The sequence below is a fragment of the Nomia melanderi genome, chromosome 10 (assembly GCF_051020985.1).
Source record: "Nomia melanderi isolate GNS246 chromosome 10, iyNomMela1, whole genome shotgun sequence".
Taxonomy (NCBI): Eukaryota; Metazoa; Arthropoda; class Insecta; order Hymenoptera; family Halictidae; genus Nomia; species Nomia melanderi.
This window is the reverse complement of record NC_135008.1, coordinates 12,805,828-12,819,814: the sequence shown is the minus strand read 5'-3', so window position 1 is coordinate 12,819,814 and position 13,987 is coordinate 12,805,828. Positions and strand designations below refer to the sequence as shown.

Here is a 13,987-nt window from a genome sequence, read left to right as displayed (position 1 = left end):
CGTTCGCCACAGTTTGTCCCGCTGTGCCGTGTTACTCTTGTTTCTTAATTAACTATTAATAAATAGTAATCTTAGCTCGCTGAAATACCGAAATTACTTTCCAATCTACCCGATACAATTTCACCATCCACCCGTTGTTCCCCGCGTGCATTGTAAAACAGCGAGGAATCGTTAATGGCGGTGCCAGTCAAGCACGATTAAATAATGCGCGCTTATTATGTGCATAATTAAAAGTTCGCGGAAACGGGGCGTCGCGAACGAACGATTTCACGATGGCGACGTGATCGTGTTAGTAGCGCGGACCGAACGGACGAGGCGACACGAACGGTATCGGCAGCGATCCTATGAAAAATTCAATTGTACGGAGTACATAGCCGGGTAAATATTTGATTTCGAACTCGCCGGAAGATAAAGGTCGAGTAATTTTGATATATTATCAGTTGAATGTTGCAACACGCACATGTCGTGGCGGCCATAGAGCGGCTGTAGTTCTACGATCTACGGGAAAATCGTCCTCAGTCTCCACTTTTCCCGGGTAATTCCTTCGAATCCGCGAGGCCGCGGCGACGATGACCCTGGAATTGTCGAACCTCCCGCTTGCAACGATGCTTCTTCAAGTTTTATTCCTCACTCTGATGCTATGCCACGTATGTAATATTATATCTCATCGATCGGTGAATTTAACTTACCGCACGTTGGACAATAAAAATGATTGCGTTCAGCAAAATGGTGTGTTGCATTGTATATAATACATTATTCTCGCTGTCTATGGATTATATAAGTGGAAAAATTCAAGTTTTAATAATTTCGTATCGCATATTTAATCAAAATATATCTTCGCATTTGTTTATTGCGATATACTCACAAATGTTTTATATCATTAGTTCCACATGAAGAATAAAAGAATAAACAAAATTAGCGTGACATAGATACCTCATGTTTCTATTCATACAGAAAAAACAGCAAGTTCTACGTTTAATAATCGTACATAATTCTTTGTAATCTTCTCTTCCAAAGCAACAGCGGTACGACAAATTTTCACTAAGAATAAAAGTTAACACTAACACCAACAAGCTTCTTTCCAACGTGTAAAAAAAGTTACGGACACGATCAATTTCCGCTAGCAGCTTGGCCGTCGCGGGAAATCCAGGCAGAAAAATGATTAGAGCCCACCGCGTCACGGGTGTTTTATCTTGCCAGCGTATCGGCGAGGAGATGCGTTAGATAATGTCGGTTCCGCCGGCAACGACAGCAATACACTGCAGACATCCGTCGACGGGGACGTCGGGCGGCGCACAATGCGCGCGGGGACGCGGCCCTGCGCGTGCAAATGAAGTACGGCCGCGCGGGGTACGCGCGCATAAAAGCCCCGCGTGCGTTTGCACGGCGGAAAAAAGGCTGGCTGCGGGCCAATCGCCGGCCAATTCGAATCACTGAATCAGAACTTCGCTGCGAACGCCCGGTGAAAAAGTTCGAATCGAATTGTTTCCTTTGCATCTCACTGGACAGGGGTTGACCGGCTGTTCGTTTCGGTGAACAGGAACGTTTATTAGCGGGACCGGCGGAAGCGTTTATTTTGCATCTGGTAACAAGTAAGCTCGTTTCGGCAAAAAGTGTCTTCAAGCACAAAACACCGACGCTACGCTGACATCTTTCCGCCGACAGTACTCGCGGTCCGCGAATCGTAAAGAATCTTATTTAACGATTTTACCGTTGTAATTGCGTTTTGTTGGTCAATTTATAATCGCAGCATCGCCTTCCTTGTCTAATCTGCTTGTGAGCGGAGGACGATGATCGCTGAGAGCGTGTGCAAAAGAATAAAATGAAAATGAGCCAGCTGGAATCTCGTCAACTGCTTGTACAATCATTAGATCATGAGTTTTTATGCATTTATTGCTTATCGAATTTTCGACTAAGGATTAATATGAGATTTTTAGAAAATTTAATTGTGTAATGTGCTTTTTATCTTAATGGAATTATTAACGCGAAAAATAGTATTGTACCTTATCTTAATAGATGTTGTAATTTGACTGTAATTAGTATGTGATGAAAGTAACAGCACAATTTAGTTTATAACTATTTCCCTGACTTTCTCTGTTTGATGAAAGAAAAGTTACGTTAAGTATGCAACCTTTTTAAAGGAAACTAGGAAAGGTTGTAGTCGTCGTCGACTTCGCTTGCCGCGAAGATGACTAGTCTGAGGAACCTATACGGAGAGGTAACGACTCCGAGAGTTTTCATGACTCGTGGAAGTTAAAATACTCGATTGTTTTGATTTCCTTTGTCGCCGAGTTCGTTACAACAGAAAAACGGATCAAAGCAAAACGAACGAAGCCTCGCTTTCCCAAATAAACGATCGACCCGGCAAAAACAACAGCGTTGTGAACGATTGTGAAAAGCGTACCGTGGATTTCGGGGCGCGTCACCGATAAAAATCTAATTAATGCGACAACACGGCAACACAGAATCAAACGAATACTGGAAAACCGTTCACCATTCTCGTCTATTCAACCGTGCCCCCATCCACGCATTGGAGACCGGCAATATTTGCATTCTACGAACCGTACAAAAAAGATCGGCAGCCGATTCGTTGTTCGTCCCTTTGACGTGCAGTTTGCGTTCACAAAATAAAGGATGGATCGTTGGCGCAGGCCGGTGGCAAAGGTTGATTCCATATACAAAAATAAATCCAAGATGCGAAGTAAACGTTGAATGACGGCGATAATCAATAAAATATGTTTTTTTACTCGGATATTTTAATCAACGCCCATAAACCTGCTAGTTTTATATTCGTTTTACGAAAACCCTCGTCCTCTGAATATAATTGTTGAAATTAACATTTTTACTGCCCCTAAATCTAGAGAAAATATTAAAATACAGAAATATTTTTTCTCGAATGATTTATTACCTTCGTCTATATAGCAAAACATTTTTTTAAACCTTGCTATCGCTATAATCTGTTTATACAGCTTATGCTTTAATTAATTTTATTTATTAATTATTAGTTTTGTCAAAATCGTAGCATAGTGTACAGAAAAATAAATAGTACTGACAGTTCGTACAAACAATGCACGGAGAACGTTTCCTAGAACAATAATTATTAACGACGCAAATTAATGCGAATACGGATACTGGTATCAGCATTGAATTATTATAGTTCTATACCGATTTAATATCGCTTGTACATCGGTACTAAATTACTAATGCATCGATTATATATATACGATTATTAATTTCAAACTTTCCCATCGTTTAAATCATTACAATCTTATTATAATACGAGCCAGTAATTAATGTATCATGTATCATATTTGAATTCAGTTTGGAACAATGTTAATATTATTTTCATATTGATTATTAAAATCATTTTCGTTATTGTATTCGTAATTTTTTTACAGTAACTGATTTTATTATGATTGTACAGTCACATTAATACCGTTGCTTATTTTGATAATAGTCGTTCACATAATCTATATTTTTATTTGTCGTTCGTTAGATACAAACATACACGTGACAAACAACAAATATGTTCTTGTTATGCCGAATTCACCTGAATATTTAATAAAATTATACTAACAGGTGGGCCCGAATAGTTCTGTCAGAGATGTACTTGCGTTCAACAATGTATCTTCATTGACTCTCGTTTGGAGTAAATTGCAAATTGTCACCGTTACATAGGTCTTTGACAACATGACAATTCTCGATAAACAGGTCTGGTTACGCACATTACAGCAGTAAATTTTAATTGGTCTCTTTCAAGTAATGAACCTCCAAAAATAATGAAAATATGTAATTTAATTTGCTCGATTGCACAATTCAATTGACAAAACATTCGTCAAAATCGATATCCCCTTTCAATCTGCCGACATTTTGTACATCTTGCATTCTTTTCTAAATTAAATACACTAGTAGATACGCTCCTTCAGTTTCATTGGAAGAAAGAAACTTTTTGCTCCCTTAATCCAGACAAATAGAACAACATTTACAACGCGCGTCGAACAGTAATCTGTGAAATAAAGTGGCCGGCAATTACTTAAATAATTCCTTGAATCAATTTTCTCTCGATTAGCGGATGACTTTTTCTCTCGCTCACGACTAGTGGAAAACACTCCTTAAAACTTCAAATAAACCCGTATTAACAATTCCCGCAAGAAACGCTCGCAAACGTCCTCACGAAAATTACTGGCGGAATTATTTAAGCCTCCGGCCAATGAAAATCAACACCATCAGAATTGCTTCCCCCGTCGGTTCTTGTCCATGAACATTCCCGAGAAACGATCACGATCTCCGGGACCGTCGCGGTGCATCGCGCGCGATCGAAACGCGGCGATTGTCGCGGCCGGTAATTGCCGCACGATTATGTCGGGCTATCGACGACGACAACGACAACAACCGGCAACAACGACCGTTATAATTGCTAGGCGGGCAGCGAAAGAGGCGCGGCTCGTTATTCGAAAATTGTTTTCGGATACGACGGTTTTAAGCGTCGTTACGCGCGGCCGTCGAACGCGTTGTCGATGGAATTACGTAAACGGAACGGTTTTATAGCGGGGGCGGGAAGCGTTGCGCGGCAGAGTAGACGTCATTGTTTTTTATGTAACGACATCGATTAACGGGGCGGCGAGGTGGAAGTGGGAGGAGAGAAGGGGGCGGCTGCGATTGGATGCAGCCAGAAGCCGCAGAGATTTCCGCGAAAATTGAAATACCGACGTACGCTCGCGGCCGGGTAGACGCTGTCTGCTCGATCGAGGACAATTTCAACTTTTTTCTTTTCCCCGCGATTGTTTTTTTCCCCGGGTTTTTTTAATACTGTTCCACGTCGACGCGTAAACGCTTCGGATAACTTGTTTTCCCTGGTCTCGAAATTACGGAGGGGGCGTCGTTTCCGGCCAGCATGGTCGGATAGAACTGCGAATTTCACTGGCACCAGAATCAATAAAACAATCGATCTGCTCGTCGTCGTCCGACTAGATGCATCGCAATCGGCAGCTGCCGAAAAAGAGGAGGGAAAAAAGAGAATTTTTTTTTGTTCGGTAGCGCTCAAATACCTGTGTTTACAGGGGCCGGGGAGGGGGGGGGGGGGCAGTTAAAACGAATCCACGCCGAAGCGAATCGTGTTGGTTACTCATGTATTATTTCTGCGTTTAAAACTGATACCGATTCTTTCGTGAAAAAGTCCGGCCGACGCGACCGATTCGGACGGCCGGGAAAATAAATATTCAGCCGGTACGAGTCGGCAATACCGGAAGTTAATTGTGTTTATTCAATGTTTCGTTAATCGTAATGACTTGCGGCGCGCGGCCCGGGATCTATAAGATTTTAATAGACGCGGATTAATCTGCTGGAAGACTACAGGGCGGATTAAAAAGCGCTCGACGTATTGTATTTTGCAATTGTTATTGTAATAACGCGAGAATAATTAATCCCGATTTAGTCTTTTTTGAAGTCTTTGTTATAATAAGTCTTTCATTCTTCTTTGGGGCTTTCTACGTCGCTTTCTTATTGGCATTGCGAATTATGTTATTATTTATGTTGTGTAAAATCGTCTGACAGTTAGAATCCTCAATTTAAAATGTTTATATAATGACAGTAAAAAGGGAAAGTATAGAATATTTCTTTTTTAAATGTACCATCAACCATTTTATAAACTCATTGCAATGCTCACTGTTTCATTACACATTATATATTCTCAGTTTTTACTGCCTGAAACGAGAAGGTCACGAGAAGTTGAAAGAAAACAGGAATTGTCTTCGCTGCATCATAATCGTGTTATTAATCTTGAGTTATGCGATTATGCGGGAACGTAGTGGGAGTAGTCAGTCAGCCAACTATTAGGATAATCTGTTAAGTTGTGAAGTTCGTCACTCCTGTTCTACATAATGTATTCAAATCTTCTATCGCCAACTTCTTAATCCTCGCTGAATAGACTGTGAATACCAATGGCTGGGTCACTCGTGATCCATAGTAAACATTATGTAGGCGCATCAGAATCTCGATGATTGTACGAAAATAGGTCGCACATAGTTTGCAATATGATATTTGTTTATAATAATATATGCATTGGCAAATGATGGTTAATGTAGGAATTGAAACCTAAAATATCTCTATTGATCTTCACACCATTTGTGTACAAGGTTAAATTAAACTCGCAGTGAAGAATATAAATGAGCTTAATAAGTATGAATACTATTCAGATCACATTGATCAAAGGCAAATAGGTACATACAGCGGTAAACGTAAAATTTATACTCTGACTGGAAAATTATTAGAGGTCATCTTTACGTCGATAGTTAACGAATGCTCTTTTACCCTTGCGATAGTAACAAGTTAATTATGAGACATGGATGAACATTTGTTTCAAAAGAGGAAGCATTATAACAAAAATAAATATTTGTTGACAATTCTATTTTACGAAATCTCAACTTGATAATAATAATTACTACTTTATGAAACATTCACCATTCTTTCATTCATTCATTGTTACATTAATCGCATGTAAATGACATAATTTTTCATCTAGCTTTTCAAATGCACTTCACGAACAGACGAAATTCACTAAACTTCGACAATATATGAAAAAAAAAGCCAAATTAACCGTTTCAGTCAAACAAGTTTTTGCAAACACTTGGTTGAAAAGTGCTTTTCACCACTTTTTTCCATTTTTACATAAAGAAACTGTAGACAGAGCGATCGTTCCATTTCTCCATTTCTAAGTGGGTAATAATAAAAGTGAAATAAATAAATAGAAGGGAAGCAAATAACTAAATTTAATTTGATTCTACAAACCGATAAGCTGGTACTTTTAGACAGTTTAACGGAGACGCGCGATCACGCCGCTTGGGACCCAAACGGTTAAAAAGGTAACCATCGACATGAATCATCTCTTCAGTTCCTGTGTCATTAAATCTGGCAAGCTTTTTACGGATGTCGGCTCAGGACAGTCAACGCGCCAAGAAACATCCTTAAATGTCCCGTACGGACTTTCTGTTTCCACGCGGGATCAATAATGGCCGTTTCCGAGCATCCTCTTTCACGCGCGGACGTCGCGAGTCGGGCTACCGCGCGCACGGGCGAACGGTTACGCGAATAAACGACGAATTAGTGCGTGTCACGTGCAATATAGCGTGAAATGATTTCCTCCGGCTCTTACGTTTTCATTGTTCCTCTCGCAGAGCGTACGCGCGTTTGCATTGCACAGTTTCCCGGCACGGAGCAACGGAATAAGTCACGCCTCGACTGCACGCGATCGCGTCTGAATATCCACGGTTAGCTGATTCGAAAGATGTGCCTGTCGAGATACGTAAATCTAACCCGACAAACGAAAACGGTTGGCGAGTTACAATTCTCTGCGGGAGGTATTATTAATCGGTAGCCGGGTTAAAATAAGTTTCCCATGCGTGATTAAAATGATAACGCACTTTGTTGCATTAACATTAGGTTTATGGATATTTATTGTACGGTTTTTTCTACTACGCCTAGAATAATTCATGTTTGTTCTTTGGAGTTTTAGAAGTTAGAGGTTTAAAAATAGATAATTGAAGTACATATTAGTAGAATTGCATCAATCAAAGTCGACGTAAACCTAGATGTTAATGATTTATAATAATACCTCCTGTCACACAAAGCTGCATTCGAAAATTGCTGGAGTACTGTGACAATATACAATATTACTATGAGTGTTCACTAATTTCTAGCAACAAAAATTTAATGAAGTTCTGCTGAGCAAATATAAATGGTTTTATTAGATTTAAAAGCAAACGGAAAATTAAAATAAGCGGACCGCGGATTTAATGCATTTATAAGAATCGCAGTTGCGTAGAATTCAATGTAACTAAATGTTTTACGCGGTATAATAGAATTCGTATTTTATTCGTTCTTTATTTGAACCTTTAATTGAAGAAATGTATTTTTATTCGATTTTTATATTAACAAATTATTTTGTAACAAAGCTGCATTCGCATAGATACATGTAGCGTGATAATAAATATTTCCTACGTTTGTGTTGTCTTATATTTCACGTAGCTGCGTATGCTGTGTGCAGTGTTCGCAAGTTCGCATTCTAATTATGATCATGCACGTTTCCTTGTGAAGTATGTTCCAACTTGTTATGTTTGTAAATCTGTACACGCATTGTTGGACACATGTAATTTATATGTACAATGCGTTACACGCTTGTATCTCGAAATAGGAATATACTTTCGATCTTGTATGTGCCGGATACCAGTTTCTGGAATGGCAGAGGTTTTTATGGTGACTAATCGAATGCAACGAAACGAATCTCAGATTTAGAATCGATTGACATTCATGAGTGCATTCGGTTAACGCGTCCGTCCATTAAAGACGTTTCCGCCATTTCAAACATCCACGAGTCGAATCGTTTGTATGAGTGGATTGCAAATTTTTATGCAAATGCTCATTTTTATGAACTGGTTCGCAAAAACCAAATTTGCATAAAACTTAATATTTTTGCAGAACATTTAATTATTACGACTGCAATGAAAAAACTATTTTAAATTTCAGTAAAACAGTTCCTTTTATTGTGCTTTATGGAAACGTCGATATCTCAAATGCATCAAATCTGTTGTGTGCAGATAAGTTTCTGAAATTCGTTCCTTCAGTGTACATAACACAATTATTTGCGATGGAAAATTAGTTTAACAAAAGGGGTGAAACAAACCATCGAAGTTTCCATAGTTCCTCATTTTTTAGACATAATTTTATAATAGTAAAATCAGAGTGAAAAGATATATTTAAAAATTACTTATATTCGCACATTTATTGCTTTGTATGACAGAAAACATTTTACTGTTTTTGCAAGTAAAAACAATGGATCATTAAAAATGACAAAAATGGTAAATGTATTATTAAACAAACTCACACGCCTGTACATTTCAGCTTTACAATATAATTACACAGCTCCCAGCAACAAATAATTCATACGTTTCAATACTTACTGTATTCCGCATACCCAAAAAATTGCACTAAACCTAATACCGAAAACTACAAAAGATTAAGGCTCGGTTCCACCCTTTAAGTGCAGACCTAAAAAAACCGTTCCCCAGACAATTCGTTATTCCCCACGGGTAACAAAGTTCCATCGAAAGAAAAATTTTCCAGTCGGCCAAGTGCCGGCAAGTTGGCCGCTCGGAAATGGTACGGTTCTGTGCAGAGGGTCCGCGCGGGGGAGGATAACCGCGGCCGAAGTAGATATAGCGGGAGGCTCCCCAAGCGGGTAAAGTTTATCACTTAAACCCGCAACGCTGTCGGCCGATTTCGTCGGGGCAACGGGGGAAGGGGAGCCGGGAATGTCACGAGCGCGAAGCGTGCACGGCCCGTGTCGGCAATTACAGCGGCGCAGCTGCGCTTTCAGACAGAACTTCTGATAGTTTAATGAGCCACGTCGGAAAACTTTTAAACGGCCCCCGCACGTTATATCCCGCGGCGGCCTACGGGCTCTACGACAGGCCTGCAGGCTCGAAGGTGGCAGCAGGGTCGCAGGTTCAACAACCCCCCGGCAACGGCGTTAGGGACGTCTGCCAGAAATCGCGTTTCACCTGCGGGAGCTAGGAACCGGGCACCCGGGAACGCGCGGGTTGCCGCCGAGCGATAGGGACGAAGCCTATAGACTGGTTCCGAGCGGAAGATACCAGTGGCGTTTGGCGCAGAAACGCGATATCGCGCCGCGGTTAGAAACACCGCCACGCCTTTTTATCTTTTAGCTTCGCGCTCGCTCGCTAGGCTACTGTTATCCGCGAAAATTAGCAATTTGCTTGCGGCCGTAAACCGTTAACAGCCGGGAACCGCGCGGAGACGCGAGAGCCCTGGGAGCGGAATCCCCGGACCGTCAGGATCTCTCGAGTGTCTTGAAATTCAGAGATGTTTGACCGAACACGAGATTCCATCGGGGATTAGCTGATTTGAGAAGAGAGATACGTTACGGTCCCGTTAAACGATCCCGAGTTATTCCGGCTATTTCTTGGAGCCATCGGGCCCGCTCGGATGGACGCCTGATGCGGATAATGATGAGTCATTGTTGGGTTGCGGACTTTTCTGCATTTAGAAAGTATGCGAATCGCTTGGTCGGGACGCATAAAAATTCTCACGGGGTCGGGACCTTTGAAGCTGTTCGCGGATCACTTTTGTTCGTAAATTAAGCTTAGCCCCTTGCGTGAAAATGTCGAGTCTCATCCACACGTGTTCCCCGTGCGTGATTTGATTTTATAAATTATTTTATGTATCTGCAGTATCGTAAACGTTGGAATTTTCTTATTTTCATAAATAAATTTGAATAAAGCTTCAATGTTGCAAATTTTTCGTGTAACAGTTGTATTCACAGTGTCGCAGCAAAATCAAATAGCAGGGACGTTCAGGATGAAATAAATCGTAAGACAAGAGGTTAATACCTTGATTACTTCTGACAGATATTTTTCATTCTTCTAACAATGATTCAGTTCCAATATTTCCCATTTTACTAGAGTCTTCGGTTTCTATTCACACATTACATTTTATAGCATTATTACCGATACAAACACATCGAGAAGTTTCGTGCAAACAGATAACCAAACCATTCAAGCCATGAAACTTTACAATTCAACTTTATTTTTTCCTAAAGGAATGTAACAAACAAAGGAAATGAAGATTCCAACTATCCGGTAACAAAATGAAAAATTAAACTCGCTGCTGTCCATTGAGACAGCAGTAAACACCGAAAACAAAGCATTCGAATATCACGCGAAGGATGTTCTAAAGGTAAACTGCCTCTTAACCGCATAATCTGCGCGAGCGTCGCGTCGCTCACATGCACCGCACCCTCGATCGAAAAATATCGCTAGTGGGTCGCTCCGGTTACCGTCGAGCGTCGTAACTCGACCGTCGGCGGCGTCGTCGCGACCGCTCGATAATGGTTAAAGACTCGACGAACGACGGGCAAATAACGTAACGACGGGACCGGCGGAACGTTCGATAGCGCAGCGAGATAGGGGCGGGAGCGACCGGCAGAAGAAGATAGGAGACGATGGCTCGCTGGTGGAAACGGGCGTGGGAGGGACGCGGTTGTCGTGTGGAAAAGTCATAAAAGTTTGAATGAAAAGTGACTCGGTTCTCCATGACTTCTTAACCACGAACGCGATTTATTCATAGGTATGGCCACGGCAGCCGGCGTATAGATAGGTGAGCGCGTACCCGAGCCCGCATTCGGGAAAAGTTTCTCCCCGAGGTACGAAATATTTGATGGGGACGCGGGGGACTGGGCTTATCGATCGAACGGAACATTTTTGTCGCGCCATTAATACCGCCCGCGCGGCCCGTTACCGCGGTTTCGCCGTCTCGCTGGTCGATTTAACGCGGTCGGATTAAAAAGTTAAATTACTTTCGGGAACTTAGATGATGTATCGTTCGACGGGAGATCCGCGAGCACGCTGGGTACACGCCGCGGGGAATGGTAACACTTTGTCCGCCGAGCACTTCACCTAAGTATTTTCATGTGTCGCTCGCGCGCGGGAATTGTGCGCTTTTCACGTAACCGTTCGTGGGAATGTTGAAACCGTTGTTTAAGTTTTATAATAGAGATTGGAAGTTTAATGTGAATTTTTTAATAAATTGACCGAAACTGATCAACTGACAGTGGTTTATTGAGAATATTATAAATAATTATTATAATACTGACTGATAACTGCTAACTAGAAGAAGTAGTAACATTAATAGTTGAAATGTGGAATTTAGAGTAAAAGAACATCGGACGATCGCGCGGCACGTATCCCGATCATCGTTCGAATCCATCATTGACCTAGGATTCACAGTCTCCAGCGTTCGATTATTAAATTCTTCGACTCTCCACTATTTTCATGCCCGCATGAGTACGCGCACGCCTTTGATCTCCGAACGTCGAATCGAATCCCTTGTTTACCGGCCTCATACTTGAAGGATTCTTTTGTTCCGCCCCGATATTCAAATCGGATTTTTCCCCGAAAAACCGGCCGGAAGACAAAGGCGACCCCTTTGGGAAGGATAAGAGGGTAGGGGGAGAAGAATGTTCTGGAGACACATTACGAACCTCGGTACGTAATCGCGGAACAGGCTCGTCTCCCTGGAGGTAGAAGACGAGGCCAGGCTGAGATATCCTCTCGAAACATCCCTTTCAGATCCCGGCCGAGTCTCGGGACGGTGTGAAAGCCACTGTCGTGAAACCGCGCACTTAATTTGCCTTGCAAAATTCAGTCCCTTTTTTTCTGCTCGCATTCGCCTTCACCTGCTCCGTTTCTTGCCTTTCCCTTTCTCTCTCTGACTCTCTCTATTACTTTCTGGTCGGAAAAGACGCCGAGGAACGAGGTAAGGGGGAATGAAAGAACCGCTTCCCCTATCTGAAAAGAAACGGCGGGAAGGAGACGGAGGAAAGTGGTAGCAGAGGGTAACGAAGAAAGAAGGGAAAGGCCTGGTTGGCGGTAGAAAAGTATGCTTAAAATATTAACGCCGGAGGCGGTCCGCGGTGGTAGGGGCGAAGCGTTCTTTGTTCCTCGGCGATGGAAGGCCCCCGACAGGAGGGCAGCGGGGGCAGCGGGGGCTGGTAGCGTGAAAGAGGGCCGCGCAAACACCCTGCAGCAGTGACGTTCAGTTCTGTTGGCAAACCACCCACCCGCTAGCTAGCTAGCTAGCTATCTAGCTCGCTCGCTCGGCTGTGCTCGACCCTCCAGCCCTTGTGCTTCTCCAAGTCCGGCGTCGCGCAAAATAATATATGAAATATGCGCCACGTCGAGTTTTCCGCCGCGCGGCCGAAACTTTCTGCTACCATGCCAGGGTAAAGGGGTGTGAAGCCGAGGCTCGAGTGGCGAACTACCCCGCCATAAGGGGAAACGAGGGACGCTAATGAAAAACCTTGAATTTTCCATGAAGGAATTACGGCTCTCCGTGCCGTGCACACTCTTCTCCGCCTTCTTCTGCACCCTCTCCCCTCTACAGCGACTCCTGTTCCTCTCGCTCACCGCCGCGTCCAACCCCCCGCTGCGCGCTCGTGTCGACCAACTCACCCTCGAGCTTTTCCACGCTTTACTGCAGCTACCGGATTATTTTCAGTCACCCCGACCACCCTCCCACCGGCCGCCACTCCACTTTCCGCCAACCCCCGCGAGCGTCGGCGGATAGTTACGAACAAATTAGGATTCTCGAGCAACCCCACCCACCCTCTTTGGTTTCCGATGACTCCATACCACGACGCACGGTGAATTTCAATCGGGACCGGCTGCAAGACGGTCTTATCGAGATTACAGCTCGATTTTCATGGCGAACGCGGATCGCGTTATAATGTCGAATTTTGTATGACGACCGGGACACTTTCGTTTTATTGGGGCGGTGGTTAACGGAACGACGAACCTCCTGGAAATTGATAATGTACAGCTAATAATGAGCGATCGACGAGGTGAGCGGTTACTGTGAGGTTTTTGCTCGAAGGGAATAAATCGTTACCGGGTTGTTTTGTGATCGTATTTGTTCTATGATTTAGGGTTGGTAGAAACGGTTTATATTTTCTGCCACACAAGGAACTGAAATTTAGAAGGAAAATAGCGTTTATAGTTACAAGTTTTATATTATTTCTGAACCAAATGTTTTGGAATTGATACTAATTTTCTAAGTTGATAAGAGCCTTCTGTTAGTTTTATTTTAATATTGGTAGAAATCATTTTAACTGATAATATTAGTATTTCAGACATTTATTCACATTATCGGTACTGATGACGGTCTCATAGAACAGCGATTTCAGTAACATGTTTTCCTTTGGCAATAGCATTTCAGGAGTGAGGACAAAGCTTACTTTATCAAAATGAACTTCATTGGATCATATAGTCCCAATTATTTTATTACTTACTCCTTAAAAACCTTCTTACCTTTGAAACAAAAGATGTCACTACAATGAAAAAAGTTGATAAACCTTTTTAGCCAATTGCTCTCTGCGTTAAATATATTCTACATCATGAACCCCACAGTTGATATTAAA

The 13,987-nt window shown here is 42.4% G+C and overlaps 1 long non-coding RNA gene across 2 annotated transcripts in view; it reads left to right on the top strand.

Annotated features, from left to right (window-relative positions):
* The first annotated feature begins 296 nt into the window (after window positions 1–296).
* The window catches only part of LOC116428731 (uncharacterized), a 92,753-nt gene continuing 79,062 nt past the window's right edge, over window positions 297–13,987 (top strand). For both annotated transcript variants that reach the window (XR_012999514.1, XR_004235329.2), the window contains exons 1-2: window positions 297–378; window positions 441–647. This is a non-coding gene — a long non-coding RNA (uncharacterized LOC116428731). The remainder of the gene's footprint in view (window positions 379–440; window positions 648–13,987) is intronic.